This window comes from Coregonus lavaretus (assembly GCF_964263955.1).
Source record: "Coregonus lavaretus genome assembly, chromosome: 22".
In the NCBI taxonomy this organism is placed as follows: domain Eukaryota; kingdom Metazoa; phylum Chordata; class Actinopteri; order Salmoniformes; family Salmonidae; genus Coregonus; species Coregonus lavaretus.
The window spans coordinates 25,756,184-25,776,539 of NC_140009.1; positions in this window are offsets into that span (position 1 = coordinate 25,756,184).

Below are 20,356 nucleotides of genomic sequence, written 5' to 3' on the forward strand. Positions count from 1 at the left end.
CCATCCGAGGAAGAGGAAATGAATCCGGCTTAGTGACATCGTTTACCTTACGGTAGTCCGTACAAAATCTATTTGTTCCATCCGATTTACTGACCAAGATACAGGGAGAAGCCCAACTGGAGAAAGAAGGCTCTGCTATTTTACTTTCCAGCATGTACCTGACCTCAGCATCCAGACAACGCAGTTTCTCTGAAGAAACTCTATAGAACCATTGACGAATGGGGTCAGCATCTCCAATGTCAATATCATGTTCTATTAAGTTTGTACGTGTAGGTGTATCAGAAAACAACCCTGGAAATCTCCGAATCAAACCAACCATCTCTTTCCGCCCATCAACAGGTAGATGAGTAAGAAGGCTATCTAAAATCTCCAGTGTCTCTGAATTTTTCAATCTACCCTGCAGTATGCAATCGTCGGGACCAGAAACATCTTCCTGCTCCTGCACAGACCTAGCATGACCAGAACCCAGGGAATTAACAGTATCAGCCAAAAGAACAGCCTTACCGTCCTCTGTAGACCCCCCCTGTTCAGTCTCAGAGGAACGTGCATAATAGGGTTTTAACAAATTTACATGGCACGGTTGGTGTGCTTTCCTCCGTTCTGGAGTGGCAACTAGATAATTTTGCTCAGTGTACTGGCGCACCACTGTATATGGACCTTGAAACTTGGCTTGAAAAGGAGAACCAACAATTGGCAGCAGAGCCAGAACCTGATCACCTGGACTAAAGTGACGAGGCTCAGCTCGGTGATCATATATGCTCTTCATCCTGTCCTGTGAAGATGATAGCTTCTCTTTAGCCATTTCACCAGCGGCACACAAGCGTCGCCGAAAATCACCCACATATGATAACAGGGACTGAGGAGGCTCGGGAGACTTCCAGTCATCCTGGAGAACAGATAAAAGCCCACGCACCCGATGTCCAAACACTAGGTCATTTGGGCTAAAACCCGTGCTCTCCTGTGAAACCTCCCTAGCAGCTAACAATAACCAAGGCAACCCCTCCTCCCAATCCTTTTCCATCTCAGTACAATAAGCTCTCAACAAAGACTTAAGTGTTTGATGGAAACGTTCCAGTGCTCCTTGACTTTGGGCATGATAGGCGCTAGACAAGTTGTGTTTAATATGGAGTTGTTGGAGAACCTGACCAAAGAGATTAGAGGTGAAATTAGATCCTTGATCACTTTGAATGACCTTAGGGATTCCAAACAGTGAGAGAAACTGAGTCAAAGCTTTTAACACAGCCTTAGTCGTGATAGACCGGAGAGGATAGGCAGCAGGAAACCTAGTGGTCTGACACATCACAGTCAACAAATAATTACTACCCTTTCTAGAACGAGGCAGAGGACCAACACAGTCAATAATCAGATACTCAAAAGGTTTACTGAGTACAGGAATAGGGAACAGTGGTACCGGCTTAATAGCTTGATTAGGTTTACCAGTTAATTGACAGGTGTGACAAGTTTTGATGAAATCAGAAACATCCCTCTTTAATCTTGGCCAAAAGAAATGTCGTAATATACGATTGTAGGTTTTTCTCACACCCATATGCCCAGCAACGTCATTGTGAGAAGTTGTTAGCACCAACTCACGAAGCTTAACTGGTACCACAACCTGACTAATCGCCTCCCCCAGAAAACAACTACCATGAGACATCCACTTTCTCATCAGGACCTCTTCTTGGAGAAAATAGCCCTGTGCGACATCTCCCAACTGTTCCACAGGCACAATTTGGTCCCGCAACTCTTCTAATGTAGGGTCAGTCCGTTGCGCCTCGATTAAATCGGAGCGGGATATAGATAACGGGATAACAGGGAAAACAGTAACAGACTTCTTTGTGGTATTCTCGTTAGCCAGTTCCGTGACCAGGTCGTCATAGATCATAGAACGCGTCACTGTACACGCAGAAAACACCTCTGGGAAATTCTGCGCACTCTCATCAGGAATCCCTACAATTGACGGCTTAGTGGAAACCACTAAAGATGGAAACACGATAGGCCACACACGCTCCCCAGCCAAGTTATTCCCAAGGATCACGTCAATACCCTCAATAGGCAATGAAGGACGCACCCCCACAACAACCTCACCTTTCACCAGTCCAAAATCCAACATCAGTTTATGCAATGGAACTGACAGAGTGTTCAGACCTATTCCCCTAATTAGAACACTATTCCCCGAATCAGTCTCCGCAGAGAAGGGTAACACAGATTCCAACACAAATGATTCAGAGGCACCTGTGTCTCTTAGGATCTTTACTGGCACTAGGTTCTTACTTCCTACCATAGACACAAAACCCTCCGTAACGAAAGGTAAATAGTCGGGATCAATATAGCCTTTCACCTGGCTCTGGGCATGAGACAATGCGTCAGGAGTGAACTGATGTGGAACAGGCGCTGCTAACGCTGCAGGCCTCGATTTACCATAAGCACCTGTACTGAATTTACCCCTAGATTTAAGAATCGGACATTCATTTTTCCAATGACCTAATTCTTGACAGTAGTGACACTCTTGACCAAAGTCAGTTTTACCACGGGTATCAGGCTCAACCCTAGTTGAATGAAACTCTGCCCGGGAACCGAAGTATCTCGGCGAGCGAGGCCCAAATCTCTGCAAACGCCCCCACTCACTCCGAATACGGGGTTCTGCAAAAACATTTTTGTGAGTCAACACATATTTATCTGCCAAAACCGCAGCTTCAGCGACATACTTTATTTTTCGTTCGTTAATGTACGTCGCTATACGATCAGGGATTGTGTCCTTAAATTGTTCTAACATAATCAGATCAAACAGCCCTTGGAAAGTCATAACTGCAGAGGCAGAACACCAGCGATTAAACTGTGAAGATAATATTCGCGCAAACTCAACTCTGCTGATCATCCCTTTTTAAAGTTCTAAATCGTTGGCGGTAAGCCTCAGGGACCAATTCGTAACTCTGTAACACAGCCGTTTTAACCTTCTCATAACTAACACTGTCTGCTACACTAAGAGCTGAATATGCTTCTTGCGCTTTACCAGTCAGCACACACTGCAACATCAAAGTGCGATCAGAATCAGGCCAACTCCTAGCGTCAGCAACACGCTCAAACAACGAAAAGAATGTCTCCGGGTCCTTTTCATTAAACTGGGGCAACAACCGTAAATTCCCAACAATATCAAATGTGTCTGGATTACGACCAAAAGAGGAACGACCCCTAGGTAACTCTGGATCACCTTCCCAGAGCAAACTCTCCCCTGAGAGCTTTCCTTCCCTAACCAACTCTAGTCACTCTTGTTGCAGCTTGATTTTAGCACGCTCCATATCCTGTTTAAATTCCAATTCCCTTTCATATTTTACACGATCATGCTCCATTTTAGCTTGTTCATGCTCCATTTTAGCTCTTTGTCCATTTTGTTCATGCTCTAGCTGTAACAGAAGCAGTTCTTTCTGCTGTTCAAAAAGAAGACTACTATGACTAACCGATGGAGCGGTCATTGTAACATATCGGGGAGACAACGTGTCCTCAGCAGAGGCTGCCCCAGTGGTAACATCCAGAATACCACTCTCCATCAAATTGGCCTTCAATATTAACCTAATAGAATTTTTTTGACGTTTATCACTAATTTCAACCTTGTAGTGTTCAGCAACCTTCAACAGCTGTTCTTTAGTACAGTGAGGGGAAAAAGTATTTGATCCCCTGCTGATTTTGTACGTTTGCCCACTGACAAAGAAATGATCAGTCTATAATTTTGATGGTAGGTTTATTTGAACAGTGAGAGACAGAATAACAACAATAAAATCCAGAGAAACGCATGTCACAAATGTTATAAATTGATTTGCATTTTAATGAGGGAAATAAGTATTTGACCCCCTCTCAATAAGAAAGATTTCTGGCTCCCAGGTGTCTTAAAGAGAGTGCTCATAATCTCAGATTGTTACCTGTATAAAAGACACCTGTCCACAGAAGCAATCAATCAATCAGATTCCAAACTCTCCACCATGGCCAAGACCAAAGAGCTCTCCAAGGATGTCAGGGACAAGATTGTAGACCTACACAAGGCTGGAATGGGCTACAAGACCATCGCCAAGCAGCTTGGTGAGAAGGTGACAACAGTTGGTGAAATTATTCGCAAATGGAAGAAACACAAAATAACTGTCAATCTCCCTTGACCTGGGGCTCCATGCAAGATCTCACCTCGTGGAGTTGCAATATCATGAGAACGGTGAGGAATCAGCCCAGAACTACACAGGAGGATCTTGTCAATGATCTCAAGGCAGCTAGGATCATAGTCACCAAGAAAATAATTGGTAACACACTACACCGTGAAGGACTGAAATCCTGCAGCGCCCGCAAGGTCCCCCTGCTTAAGAAAGCACATATACAGGGCCGTCTGAAGTTTGCCAATGAACATCTGAATGATTCAGAGGAGAACTGGGTGAAAGTGTTGTGGTCAGATGAGACCAAAATGGAGTTCTATGGCATCAACTCAACTCGCTGTGTTTGGAGGAGGAGGAATGCTACCTATGACTCCAAGAACACCATCCCCACCGTCAAACATGGAGGTGGAAACATCATGCTTTGGGGGGGGGGGGGGGGGTTCTGCTAAGGGGACAGGACAACTTCACCGCATCAAAGGGACGATGGACGGGGCCATGTACTGTCAAATCTTGGGTGAGAACCTCCTTCCCTCAGCTAGGGCATTAAAAATGGGTCGTGGATGGGTATTCCAGCATGACAATGACCCAAAACACACGGAAAGGCAACAAAGGAGTGGCTCAAGAAGTGGCCTAGCCAGTCTCCCGACCTTAATCCCATAGAAAATCTGTGGAGGGACCTGAAGGTTCGAGTTGCCAAACATCAGCCTCAAAACCTTAATGACTTGGAGAAGATCTGCAAAGAGGAGTGGGACAAAATCCCTCCTGAGATGTGTGCAAACCTGGTGGCCAACTACAAGAAACGTCTGACCTCTGTGATTGCCAACAAGGGTTTTGCCACCAAGTACTAAGTCATGTTTTGCAGAGGGGTCAAATACTTATTTCCCTCATTAAAATGCAAATCAATTTCTAACATTTTTTACATTAGTTTTTCTGGATTTTTTTGTTGTTATTCTGTCTCTCACTGTTCAAATAAACCTACCATTAAAATTATAGACCGATCATTTCTTTGTCAGTGGGCAAACGTACAAAATCAGCAGGGGATCAATTACTTTTTTCCCTCACTGTATAAAATGGCAGGGTTTTGATACCTTGTGTCCCCTTTGGCTTCATGTACATTCAAACAGACAATGAAGGCTCAACCATGAATCATATTCACAACAAGCTCTCACAGTCTCACATCAGAATTAGACGTTCATCCATGTCTCTCAAACGTCAAATTTCGAAGTTGTTCAAAACGTGACATTTCAAAGTGTTTAAGGTTAGAGACCGGGTTAAGTTTAGGCATTACGGTTTGGGATAGGCTTAAAACAAAAATAACTTTCTATCACGGGATTCAAACATGCAACCTTTGGCACCAGAGGCAGATGCTTACACCCATTACGGTTTGGGATAGGCTTAAAACAAAAATAACTTTCTATCATGGGATTCAAACATGCAACTTTTGGCACCAGAGGCAGATGCTTACACCCATCCACCCATCCACCAACCCTGCATTGGAAAAACCGAAACCTACTTGAAGGTAACAGCGCTCACTGTTGCCCCTAGTGGACAGTTTCCACGTCATCTCCCAACATCCTCAGACATGGCTGGACATCGAATACTGACTCGTATAATGGGTGACCTGGCTGATTCATTAGTGCACACTGTAGCAAAACGTTTTGCAACAAGAGTTTCTTATTGGACAATTACAGGTAATCCCTCAGTTTTCTTCCGATTTATGTCTAGTGAATACACCCCAGTGAAATCATGTCGTGAGAGAGCCAACACTCAGTTCTGGTGAAAAACTGATGGCATGGGCTTGAACCCCCTTCTTTTACTTGCATAAATACTGTATGTGAGGTAAATACATTTAAAACACTGCTCAGTGATTTACAATTTTTTATGTGCAACATGGCATGAGTTTGAGGTTCCATCTTGAAACAGGCATTTGTCATAGTTTACATAAATGAAATACAATTTGCATTCATATCTATTCCTGTACTGCATGGAGACTTGGCACTGATTGCATAATTGACACAGCAAAAGAACCTGAGCTCAGTATTCTCTATCAATACAGTTCCGATTCATTGTATTATATGAGCATGCATCCAATAGTTTATAGGTATGTAAATTCTATTTTAAATGCTAATTACATTGTCTGCTAAATGACCAAACTGTCACTCTTATCCAGAGCGACTTACTAGTTGGTGGTGATATTGATTTATCATTATCCAAATTCAAATAGAATTTCGACAGCTATATGCTTCCATAGATAGTAACAGAGAGCCATGCTAATTTGGAAACATTTGTGAATATGGAATAAAAACCTTCATAACCTGAGTTTCAGGCCCTGACAAGGGGTGTTGATGTCATTTCAGATTATTTTATAATAATTGTAATGTTTACATTTACATTTACATTTTAGTCATTTAGCAGACGCTCTTATCCAGAGCGACTTACAGGAGCAATTAGGGTTAAGTGCCTTGCTCAAGGGCACATTTACGTCATTTAGCAGACGCTCTTATCCAGAGCGACTACAAATTGGTGCATTCACCCTATAGCCAGTGGGATAACCACTTTACAATTATACTTTTTTTTTATTTTTTTTTTTTATATTTTTTTTATATGTTATGTTAATAATAATAATAATCTAATACATGACAACATATATTTTTGTACAAACCAAAAAAACTATTAACAATTCTGCCATTGAACAGACATGATTAAATAAAGCATAATTCATATTTCCATAAAGACAGTTAGCTACAGTACACTTGACAGACGACACCACTACACTGTTTCATCTCAAAGCAGCTTAACAAACTATTAAGAGTGTGATGGACGTTGTTCTTCTCAGGAATGCAGATCGTGAACCCTGGGTGAACCTCAATTGTAATGCATTGATTCCTCATGTCCTCTCTCCGCCCCCCCCATCTCAAAATACATTTGAGGAGAAGATCCAAGGTCCCTACCCTCAGACCTTCTCCACCAATGCATTTGTAGAAAGAGACGAGGAAATGGACACACGGAATCAAGGAAAGACAAAATGAGATCCTCCACTTGTGTTCTTGGGAGGGGCGGTAGAGGGCGGGGTCACCTGGGGGACGTGTGGGAGAGGGGCAGGCCCTCGTAGGCTAAACATGTCCCCACTGGACGAGTGTCAAGACGGGGCCTTTCCACACACCAGAGAGGGCTCTGCCTCTTTGATCTACATGGCCCGCTTGTAGAGCTCCGCTGCTTTCTCAAAGTCCCCCTCATAGCTGGGGGAAAGAGAGGGAGGAGGGAGGAGAGGATGATGGACAGAGAAGAGAGAAAACCAGGTTCATAAAGAGATGTGGGGTTGATGACAATGATGATAAGACAAGTCGTTCAGCTCATAGTACTGTATGTATATTAACAATACGATGGTGTGTGTGTGTGTGTGCATCTGCCACTGTGTGGGTTCAATGTTAAACAGATTTTACAGGATGTACAGTACATCCATTAAAGGGGCAATCCGCAGTTGAAACAATAACAAAGCGTCTGTTCCACAAGCCCATGGAGATGAGGCACAAGGTGGAGTTTTACAGGAAAGTGAGGAGGGAGTTTTATGAGGATGGAGTTTTAGAAGTGTTTTCTGATTAAGAGATTGAGAAACTGGAAGCCAGGTTGTTGGAGTTGACTGCAGAGATGGGCTTCCTATGAATCTCTGATTTATTTTGGAGATCTAATAGTACGATAAGATTGAATAAGGTAGGATTGGTAGGTATAGTAAGTTTGATTAGTGTAGGTTTCCTATTTTATAACAAAAAAGTATTAGTTTTTTTAAGTATCAAAATTGTGATGGATCTTTTTTGAGTGTGAAACTCAATATTTGGATATACAGTGCCTTCGGTAAGTATTTAGACCCCTTGGCTTTTTCCACATTTTGTTAGGTTACAGCCTTATTCTAAAATGTATTAAAACGTTTATTTCCCTCATCAATCTACACACAATATCCCATAATGACAAAACAAAAGCAGGATTTTATAAATTTTAGCTAAAAAATAAAATAAAATAAACAGAAATATCACATTTACATAAGTATTCAGACCCTTTACTCAGTACTTTGTTGAAGCACCTTTGGCTGCGGTTACAGCCTTGAGTCTTCTTGGGTATGACGCTACAAACTTGGCACACCTGTATTTGGCGAGTTTCTCCCATTCTTCCCTGCAGATCCTCTCAAGCTCTGTCAGGTTGGATGGGAAGCGTTGCTGCACAGCTATTTTCAGGTCTCTCCAGAGAAGGTTTGATTGGGTTCAAGTCCGGGCTCTGGCTGGGCCACTCAAACACATTCAGAGACTTGTCCTGAAGCCACTCCTGCGTTGCCTTGGCTGTGTGCTTATGGTCATTGTCCTGTTGGGAGGTGAACCTTCACCCCATTCTGAGGTCCTGAGCGCTCTGGAGCAGGTTTTCATCAAGGATCTCTCTGTACTTTGCTCCGTTCATCTTTGCCTCGATCCTGACTAGTCTCCCAGTCCCTGCCAGGTTTCCTCCAGAAGTGACACTTGGCATTCAGGCCAAAGAGTTCAATATTGGTTTCATCAGACCAGAGAATCTTGTTTCTCATGGTCTGAGAGTCCTTTAGGTGCCTTTTGGCAAACTCCAAGCGGGCTGTCATGTGCCTTTTACTGAAGAGTGGCTTCCATCTGGCCACTCTACCATAAAGGCCTGATTGGTGGAGTGCTGCAGAGATGGTTGTCATTCTGGAAGTTTCTCCTATCTCCACAGAGGAACTCTAGAGCTCTGTCATAGTGGCCATCGGGTTCTTGGTCACCTCCCTGACCAAGGCCCTTCTCCCCCGATTGCTCAGTTTGGCCGGGCGGCCAGCTCTAGGAAGAGTCTTGGTGGTTCCAAACTTCTTCCATTTAAGAATGATGGAGGCCATTGTGTTCTTGGGGACCTTCAATGCTGCAGAAATGATTTTGTACCCTTCCCCAGATCTGTGCCTCTACCCAATCCTGTCTCGGAGCTCTACGGACAATTCCTTCCTTCTCATGGCGTGGTTTTTGCTCTGACATGCACTGTCAACTGTGGGACCTTATATAGACAGTTGTGGGCCTTTCCAAATCATGTCCAATCAATTGAATTTACCACAGGTGGACTCCAATCAAGTTGTAGAAACATCTCAGGGATGATCATTGAAAACAGGATGCACCTGAGCTAAATTTCGAGTCTCATAGCAAAGGGTCTGAATACTTATGTGAATTAGCAAAAATGTCTAAAAACCTGTTTTCGCTTTGTCATTATGGGGTATTGTGTGTAGATTGCAGAGGATTTTTATTTATTTAATTCAGTTTAGAATCAGGCTATAATGTAACAAAGTGTGGAAAAAGTCAAGGGGTCTGATACTTTCCGAAGGCACTGTTTATATATACAGTATATATATACACTACCGTTCAAAAGTTTGGGGTCACTTAGAAATGTCCTTGTTTTCGAAAGAAAAGCAGTTTTTTTGTCCATTAAAATAACATCAAATTGATCAGAAATACAGTGTAGACATTGTTAATGTTGTAAATTGTTATTGTAGCTGGAAACGGCTGATTTTTTATGGAATATCTACATAGGCGTACAGAGGCCCATTATCAGCAACCATCAGTCCTGTGTTCCAATGGCACGTTGTGTTTGCTAATCCAAGTTTATCATTTTAAAAGGCTAATTGATCATTAGAAAACCCTTTTGGAATTATGTTAGCACAGCTGAAAACTCTTTCTATTCTGGTTAGAGATTAAATTAAATGTAATACAATGGCAATCCGGGTTATATCTTAAAATCCTACGCATGAACTGCCGATATTACTACGCATATTAATTGATAATGATGGAAAATAAGATATTCAAGATATTTGAATAGATATATATTTTTAAATAGTTATATATACAGTGGGGAGAACAAGTATTTGATACACTGCCGATTTTGCAGGTTTTCCTACTTACAAAGCATGTAGTGGTCTGTAATTTTTATCATAGGTACACTTCAACTGTGAGTTGAAAAATCCAGAAAATCACATTGTATGATTTTTAAGTAATTAATTTGCATTTTATTGCATGACATAAGTATTTGATCACTTACCAACCGGTAAGAATTCCGGCTCTCACAGACCTGTTAGTTTTTCTTTAAGAAGCCCTCCTGTTCTCCACTTATTACCTGTATTAACTGCACCTGTTTGAACTCGTTACCTGTATAAAAGACACCTGTCCACACACTCAATCAAACAGACTCCAACCTCTCCACAATGGCCAAGACCAGAGAGCTGTGTAAGGACATCAGGGTTAAAATTGTAGACCTGCACAAGGCTGGGATGGGCTACAGGACAATAGGCAAGCAGCTTGGTGAGAAGGCAACAACTGTTGGCGCAATTATTAGAAAATGGAAGAAGTTCAAGATGACGGTCAATCACCCTCGGTCTGGGGCTCCATGCAAGATCTCACCTCGTGGGGCATCAATGATCATGAGGAAGGTGAGGGATCAGCCCAGAACTACACGGCAGGACCTGGTCAATGACCTGAAGAGAGCTGGGACCACAGTCTCAAAGAAAAACATTAGTAACACACTACGCCGTCATGGATTTAAATCCTGCAGCGCACGCAAGGTCCCCCTGCTCAAGCCAGCGCATGTCCAGGCCCGTCTGAAGTTTGCCAATGACCATCTGGATCCAGAGGAGGAATGGGAGAAGGTCATGTGGTCTGATGAGACAAAAATATAGCTTTTTGGTCTAAACTCCACTCGCCGTGTTTGGAGGAAGAAGAAGGATGAGTACAACCCCAAGAACACCATCCCAACCGTGAAGCATGGAGGTGGAAAAATCATTCTTTGGGGATGCTTTTCTGCAAAGGGGACAGGACGACTGCACCCGTATTGAGGGGAGGATGGAAGGGGCCATGTATCGCGAGATCTTGGCCAACAACCTCCTTCCCTCAGTAAGAGCATTGAAGATGGGTCGTGGCAGGGACTTCAAGCATGACAACGACCCGAAACACACAGCCAGGGCAACTAAGAAGTGGCTCCGTAAGAAGCATCTCAAGGTCCTGGAGTGGCCTAGCCAGTCTCCAGACCTGAACCCAATAGAAAATCTTTGGAGGGAGCTGAAAGTCCTTATTGCCCAGCGACAGCCCCGAAACCTGAAGGATCTGGAGAAGGTCTGTATGGAGGAGTAGGCCAAAATCCCTGCTGCAGTGTGTGCAAACCTGGTCAAGACCTACAGGAAACGTATGATCTCTGTAATTGCAAACAAAGGTTTCTGTACCAAATATTAAGTTCTGCTTTTCTGATGTATCAAATACTTATGTCATGCAATAAAATGCAAATTAATAACTTAAAAATCATACAATGTGATTTTCTGGATTTTTGTTTTAGATTCCGTCTCTCACAGTTAAAGTGTACCTATGATAAAAATTACAGACATCTACATGCTTTGTAAGTAGGAAAACCTGCAAAATCGGCAGTGTATCAAATACTTGTTCTCCCCAGGTGACAGCATTGGAAATGCTTATGGCAGTTAATCTGCTTCTGTTTTTTGGGTGGCACTGTGTGCTGTTTTTGATGGATGGGTCCTGGCCTCTCGGGGCCCTAGGGATCCGGAGGGACGTGGGTGGGATGCCGATCACTGGGATGACGGCTCAACTTGGGATGGGGAGGGGCTTTAGCGGGGGAATTAGTGGAGAACAATTGAAGGGTTACTTAGTAGCAATGCAAATATCAAGATACAGCTATATGGACACTCAATCATTACGGTATTTTTTATTGGTAAATTTACAAACATATATAATGATAAATAGACTTGAAACTTGTATCTCATTATGGTGTATGGTGAAATAAGTATAGCCAGTTATAATTGTAATGGCTTAGCTGATAATAACAAAAGAAGAACAATATTTACATGGCTCAAAGAGAAGGAATATAATATCTATTGTTTACAGGAAACGGATTCAACAATTCTAGATGAAGTTGCGTGGAAAAAGGAATGGGGGGGCGAAATATACTTCTCCCATGGGCAAAGAAATTCAAAAGGGGTGATGATATTAATTAATAGTAATTTCGATCCGAATGTGCAAATTGTCCAAATAGATACGCAAGGTAGATGGATTATTTTAAATATGTTATTGGACCATAAACAGATATGGCTCATTAACCTTTACGGACCAAATAATGATGATCCATACTTCTTTGACAATATATATACAGTGAGGGAAAAAAGTATTTGATCCCCTGCTGATTTTGTACGTTTGCCCACTGACAAAGAAATGATCAGTCTATAATTTTAATGGTAGGTTTATTTGAACCGTGAGAGACAGAATAACAACAAAAGAATCCAGAAAAACGCATTTCAAAAATGTTATAAATTGATTTGCATTTTAATGAGGGAAATAAGTATTTGACCCTCTCTCAATAAGAAAGATTTCTGGCTCCCAGGTGTCTTTTATACAGGTAACGAGCTGAGATTAGGAGCACACTCTTAAAGGGAGTGCTCCTAATCTCAGCTTGTTGCCTGTATAAAAGAGCCCTGTCCACAGAAGCAATCAATCAATCAGATTCCAAACTCTCCAAGGCCAAGACCAAAGAGCTCTCCAAGGATGTCAGAGACAAGATTGTAGACCTACACAAGGCTGGAATGGGCTACAAAACCATCACCAAGCAGCTTGGTGAGAAGGTGACAACAGTTGGTGCGATTATTAAGAACTGTCAATCTCCCTCGGCCTGGGGCTCCATGCAAGATCTCACCTCGTGGAGTTGCAATGATCATGAGAACGGTGAGGAATCAGCCCAGAACTACACGGGAGGATCGTGTCAATGATCTCAAGGCAGCTGGGACCATAGTCACCAAGAAAACAATTGGTAACACACTACGCCGTGAAGGACTGAAATCCTGCAGCGCCCGCAAGGTCCCCCTGCTGAAGAAAGCACATATATAGGGCCGTCTGAAGTTTGCCAATGAACATCTGAATGATTCAGAGGAGAACTGGGTGAAAGAGTTGTGGTCAGATGAGACCAAAATCGAGCTCTTTGGCATCAACTCAACTCGTCATGTTTGGAGGAGGAGGAATGCTGCCTATGACCCCAAGAACACCATCCCCACCGTCAAACATGGAGGTGGAAACATTATGATTTGGGGGTGTTTTTCTGCTAAGGGGACAGGACAACTTCACCGCATTAAAGGGACGATGGACGGGGCCTTGTACCGTCAAATCTTGGGTGAGAACCTCCTTCCCTCAGCCAGGGCATTGAAAATGGGTCGTGGATGGGTATTCCAGCATGACAATGACCCAAAACACACTGCCAAGGCAACAAAGGAGTGGCTCAATAAGAAGCACATTAAGGTCCTGGAGTGGCCTAGCCAGTCTCCAGACCTTAATCACATAGAAAATCTGTGGAGGGAGCTGAAGGTTCGAGTTGCCAAACGTCAGCCTCAAAACCTTAATGACTTGGAGAAGATCTGCAAAGAGGAGTGGAAGAAAATCCCTCCTGAGATGTGTGCAAACCTGGTGGCCAACTACAAAAAACGTCTGACCTCTGTGATTGCCAACAAGGGTTTTGCCACCAAGTACTAAGTCATGTTTTGCAGAGGGATCAAATACTTATTTCCCTCATTAAAATGCAAATCAATTTATAACATTTTTGACATGCATTTTTCTGGATTTTTTTGTTGTTATTCTGTCTCTCACTGTTCAAATAAACCTACCGTTAAAATTATAGATTGATCATGTCTTTGTCAGTGGGCAAACGTACAAAATCAGCAGGGGATCAAATACTTTTTTCCCTCACTGTAATAAATTATCAACCCTGGTTTATGGTGGGGGATTATAATACTGTTTTAAATAGCTCAATGGACCGTAAAGGAAATCACACCACAAACAATCACCCACATGCTCTTAAGGAAATCGTGAATGTCATGGATACATTAGAACTAGTAGATATATGGAGGCTTACATATCCTGATCTAGTGAGATATACATGGCGGAGAGTCAATCAAGCTAGTCGTCTTGACTTCTTTCTTATCTCATTCTCGTTGGCACCAAAAGTTTAAAAAGTGTTGATAGGGGACAGAATGCGGTCGGCCCGTCATATAATTGGCATATACATTACTCTTACTGAATTTCCACGTGGGCGAGGATATTGGAAATTGAATCAAAGCCTATTGGATGATAATTAATTTTTTAACTAGGACAAAGGAATTTATAACTGACTTTTTCCGACATAACATAGGTACAGCAAATCCCCTTATTGTATGGGACACATTTAAATGTGCCTTTAGAGGCATGCAATTCAGTACTAATCTCGAAAACAAAAGCAATTCAGGTCAAAAGAGTTTATACTAAGAAAGGAAATAGAAAGTCTAACAGAACAGATAGATGGCAATAAAAACTGTAACATAGAGGCTCAGAATAAATTAGAGGAAAAACAAAAAGAAATGGAAAAACTTATTCAAGAAAGATCAAGTGTAATATATTATAAAAATAAAGCAAACTGGATGGAATATGGGGAAAAATGCACAAAATTCTTTTTTAATCTTCAACATAGGAATGCTACCAAAAAGAACTTAATGAAACTGGTTACAATTGACGGAGTCACCCATAATTCACCTAATTATATTTTGAAGGAAGAAACAAAGTATTTTAAGCATATGTTTTCTTTTCAGTCGCCTCCATCTCCTCTAACTGAAGCTAATTGTAGAGATTTTTTTTCTATTGATAATGTCAAATTAACAGCCACACAGAAAGACTCATGTGAAGGTGAAATTACAGAGGAGGAACTTCTGGATGCAATTAAAGACTTTAAGTCCGGGAAAACTCCAGGGTTGGATGGCATACCAATCGAGGTATACCAAACCTTTTTTGATATACTAAGAGGACCGTTATTAGCATGTTTTAACCACTCCTATGTAAATGGTAGATTATCTGACACTCAAGAAGAAGATCTCATTATTACTGAAACAGGATACAAGTGGAAAATATAAAGATCCAGTCCAATTACAAAATTGGAGGCCCCTTACACTTCAGTGTTGTGATGCAAAAATCCTAGCAAAATGTATAGCGCATAGAATTAAAAAGGTATTGTCGGATATTATTCATTCTAATCAGACAGGTTTTTTACATGGAAGATACATTGGAGATAATATAAGGCAAGTATTGGAAACAATAGAACACTATGGAAAATATGGGAAACCAGGCCTGCTATTCATAGCAGACTTCGAAAAGGCATTTGATAAAGTTCGACTGGAATTTATATATAAATGCCTGGAGCATTTCAATTTTGGAGAATCTCTTATAAAATGGGTCAAAATCATGTATAGTAACCCTGGGTGTAAAATAGTAAATAATGGCTATTTCTCAGAAAGTTTTAAACTGTCAAGAGGAGTGAAACAAGGTTGTCCACTATCGGCATATCTATTTATTGTGGCCATCGAGATGTTAGCTATTAAAATCAGATCCAATAATAATATCAGAGGATTAGAAATACAGGGCTTAAAAACAAAGGTGTCATTGTACGCAGATGATTCATGTTTTCTTTTAGATCCACAACTAGAATCCCTCCACAGCCTCATAGAGGATCTAGATACATTTTCTAACCTCTCTGGATTAAAACCAAATTATGACAAATGTACTATATTACGTATTGGATCACTAAAAAATACAATTTTTACATTACCATGTAGTTTACCAATAAAATGGTCTGATGGTGATGTGGATATACTCGGAATACATATCCCAAAGGAAATAAATGATCTCACTTCAATAAATGTTAATAGAAAGTTAGCAAAAATAGATAAGATCTTACTACCATGGAAAGGAAAATACCTGTCAATTTGTGGAAAAATCACCCTGATTAACTCTTTAGTATTATCCCAGTTTACCTATTTGCTTATGGTCTTGCCTACGCCTAGCAAACAGTTTTTTAAATTATATGAGAAAAAAATATTCAATTTTATTTGGAACGGCAAGCCAGACAAAATTAAAAGAGCATATTTATATAATGAATATGAATTCGGAGGACAGAAATTATTAAATATTAAAGCATTAGACCTATCACTAAAATCTTCAGTCATCCAAAAGATATACTTAAATCCGAACTGGTTCTCAAGCAAATTAGTAAGATTGTCTCACCCACTGTTCAAGAAAGGCCTTTTTCCCTTCATTCAGATTACAACCTCTCACTTTCAGTTATTTGAAAAGGAAATCATCTCCCAAATATCCCTATTTCTAAAACAAGCCATAGAAAGTTGGTTGCAATTTCAATTTAATCCTCCAGAAACGACAGAACAAATAATGCAACAAATATTGTGGTTAAATTCAAATATACTAATTGACAAAAAACCTTTATTTTTTGACAGAATGTTTAAAAAAGGTATAATCTTCGTAAATGATATCATCGGTAGGACTGGTGGAGTTATGTCGCACATGCAGCTAACAAAAACATATGGAAATGTCTGCTCTTCCCAAAATTACAACCAAATAATTGCAGCCTTACCGCAAAAGTGGAAGAGGAAAGTTGAAGGGGGAGAAAGTAAGGAACTTGTCTGTCGGCCTTGCATTAAAGAACATAATTGGTTAAGGAAAACTGTGATAAATAAAAAAGTATATCAGTTTCACTTAAGGACCAAAGGATTGACAGCCGTCCCATATAGATTGCAAAATAGTTGGGAAGAGATCTTTGACGTACCGATCCCATGGCATAGTGTTTATGAACTGACACGCAAAACGACACCGGATTCAAAAATTAGAATCTTTCAATTTAAATTATTATATAAAATTCTTGCTACCAATAGAATGTTATTTATATGGGGGATACAATCTTCCCAGCTCTGCAGATTTTGCTGTGAAGAGACAGAATCATTAGATCATTTGTTTTGGTTCTGTCCATTTGTAGCTTGTTTTTGGACACAGGTCCAGGAATGGCTAAAGGATTGCAATATTTACCTGGAACTAACCTTGCAGATATCATTACTGGGTGATCTGAAAAGTCATAGTCAATCAATAATATAATAATACTTTTAGCAAAAATGTTTATTTTTAATTCATAATCTGTAGAAGCAATGAGAATAGAAAGGTTCAGAACTTTTGTAAAACATCACAGTACGGTTGAAATATATATGGCAAATAGAAATCCTATATGGATGGTGTTAAGAGATAGATGGGAGGTATTGAATAGAGTTGAAGGATGGGACTAATAACAAATAACAACAAATAATAACAAAGATAGCTAATAATGTAAGCATACTGTGTCCATAATAAGTATATAGGTTGTATGTTGGGAGCTTTTGGGAAAGAGCACAGTTAGAAAGATATAGCATTTAGAAGCAAACCGGATGGACATCATGAAAATGATCGGAGAGGTTGAGAGTAGAAGAAGTTCAGGAGCAAAAAAATCAATAAATATATATATATATATATAGAATTATTGTAAAATTAACTCTGTCCATAAGGTGTAGATAGTAAGTATAGACCGGAAGTAGAGGCCTGGGCGTTGTTGTTCACTAATTTACTCCAAGTAGGGAAAGGATGGTGGGGTTGAAAAGTAATAAAGGGGAATATATATATAAAAAATATTTAAAAAACATGGGGGATTGGAAGTGATGCAGACAATTACATTGATAGAAGATACAATCTATCTGCAATATTAAGCTGATCCATTCCCCCCCAAGAAAAATAAATAAAAATAATAATAAAATAAAGAAAATAAAGAAAAAAAAGTATAAAAAAAATAAAAGTAAAAAAAAATGAGATTAAAAAAAAGAGATAATTGATAAAAAGAACAAAAAAAATAAACAAAAAAAAAATAAACAAAGGAAATAGAAAGTCTAACAGAACAGATAGATGCCAATAAAAACTGTAACATAGAGGCTCAGAATAAATTAGAGGAAAAACAAAAAGAAATGGAGAAACTTATTCAAGAAAGATCAAGTGTAATATATTATACAAATAAAGCAAACTGGATGGAATATGGGGAAACCTGCACCAAATTATTTTTTTTATCTTCAACATAGGAATGCTACCAAAAATAATTTAATGAAACTGGTTACAATTGACGGAGTCACCCAAGATTCACCAAATTATATTTTGAAGGAGGAAACAAAGTACTTTAAGCATATGTTTTCGTTTCAGTCACCTCCATCTCCTCTAACTTAAGCTAATTGTAGAGATTTTTTTTCTATTGATAATGTAAAATTAACAGCCATACAGAAAGACTCATGTGAAGGTAAAATTACAGAGGAGGAACTTCTGGATGCAATTAAAGACTTTACGTTTTTTGATATACTAAGAGGACCGTTATTAGCATGTTTTAACCACTCTTATGTAAATGGTAGATCATCTGACACTCAAGAAGAAGGTCTGATCTCATTATTACTGAAACAGGATACAAGTGGAAAATATAAAGATCCAGTCCAATTAAAAAATTGGAGGCCCCTTACACTTCAGTGTTGTGATGCAAAAATTCTAGCAAAATGTTTAGCGCATAGAATTAAAAAGGTATTGTCGGACATTATTCATTCTAATCAGACAGTTTTTTTACATGGAAGATACATTGGAGATAATATAAGGCAAGTATTGGAAACAATAGAACACTATGGAAAATCTGGGAAACCAGGCCTGCTATTCATAGCAGACTTCGAAAAGGCATTTGATAAAGTACGACTGGGGTTCATATATAAATGCCTGGAGCATTTCAATTTTGGAGAATCTCTTATAAAATGGGTCAAAATCATGTATAGTAACCCTGGGTGTAAAATAGTAAATATTGGCTATTTCTCCAAAAGTTTTAAACTGTCAAGAGGAGTGAAACAAGGTTGTCCACTGTCGGCATATCTATTTATTGTGGCCATCGAGATGTTAGCTATTAAAATCAGATCCAACAATAATATCAGGGGATTAGAAATCCAGGGCTTAAAAACAAAGGTGTCATTGTACGCTGATGATTCATGTTTTCTTTTAAATCCACAACTAGAATCCCTCCACAGCCTCATAGTGGATCTAGATACATTTTCTAACCTCTCTGGATTAGAACCAAATTATGACAAATGTACTATATTACGTATTGGATCACTAAAAAATACAACGTTTACCAATAAAATGGTCTGATGGTGATGTGGATATACTCGGAATACATATCCCAAATGAAATAAATGATCTCACTTCAATACATTTTAATAGAAAGTTAGCAAAAATAGATAAGATCTTGCTACCATGGAAAGGTAAATACCTGTCAATTTTTGGAAAAATTACCCTGATTAACTCTTTAGTATTATCCCAGTTTACCAATTTGCTTATGGTCATGCCTACGCCTAGCGAACAGTTTTTTAAATTATATGAGAAAAAAATATTCCATTTTATTTCGAACAGCAAGCCAGACAAAATTAAACGGGCCTATTTATATAATGAATATGAATTCGGAGGACAGAAATGATTAAATATTCAAGCATTAGACCTATCACTAAAAGCGTCAGTCATACAAAAGTTATACTTAAATCTGAACTGGTTCTCTAGCAAATTAGTAAGATTGTCTCACCCAATGTTCAAGAATGGTATTTTTTCCTTTATTCAGATTACAACCACTCACTTTCAGTTATTTGAAAAGGAAATCATCTCCCAAATATCCCTATTTCTAAAACAAGCCATAGAAAGTTGGTTGCAATTTCAATTTAATCCTCCAGAAACGACAGAACAAATAATGCAACAAATATTGTGGTTAAACTCAAATATACTAATTGAAAAAAAAAGAAAGTATAATCTTCGTAAATGATATCATCGGTAGGACTGGTGGAGTTATGTCGCACATGCAGCTAACAAAAAAACATGGAAATGTCTGCTCTACCCAAAATTACAACCAAATAATTGCAGCCTTACCGCAAAAATGGAAGAGGAAAGTGGAAGGGGGAGAAAGTAAGGAACTTGTCTGTCGGAACATAATTGGTTAAGGAAAACTGTGATAAATAAAAAAGTATATCAGTTTCATTTAAGGACCAAAGGATTGACAGCCGTCCCATATAGATTGCAAAATAGTTGGGAAGAGATTTTTGACGTACCAATCCCATGGCATAGTGTTTATGTACTGATACGCAAAACGACACCGGATTCAAAACGTATAATCTTTCAATTTAAATTATTATATAACATTTTTGCTACCAATAGAATGTTATTTATATGGGGGATACAATCTTCCCAGCTCTGCAGATTTTGCTGCGACGAGACAGAATCATTAGATCATTTGCTTTGGTACTGTCCATTTGTAGC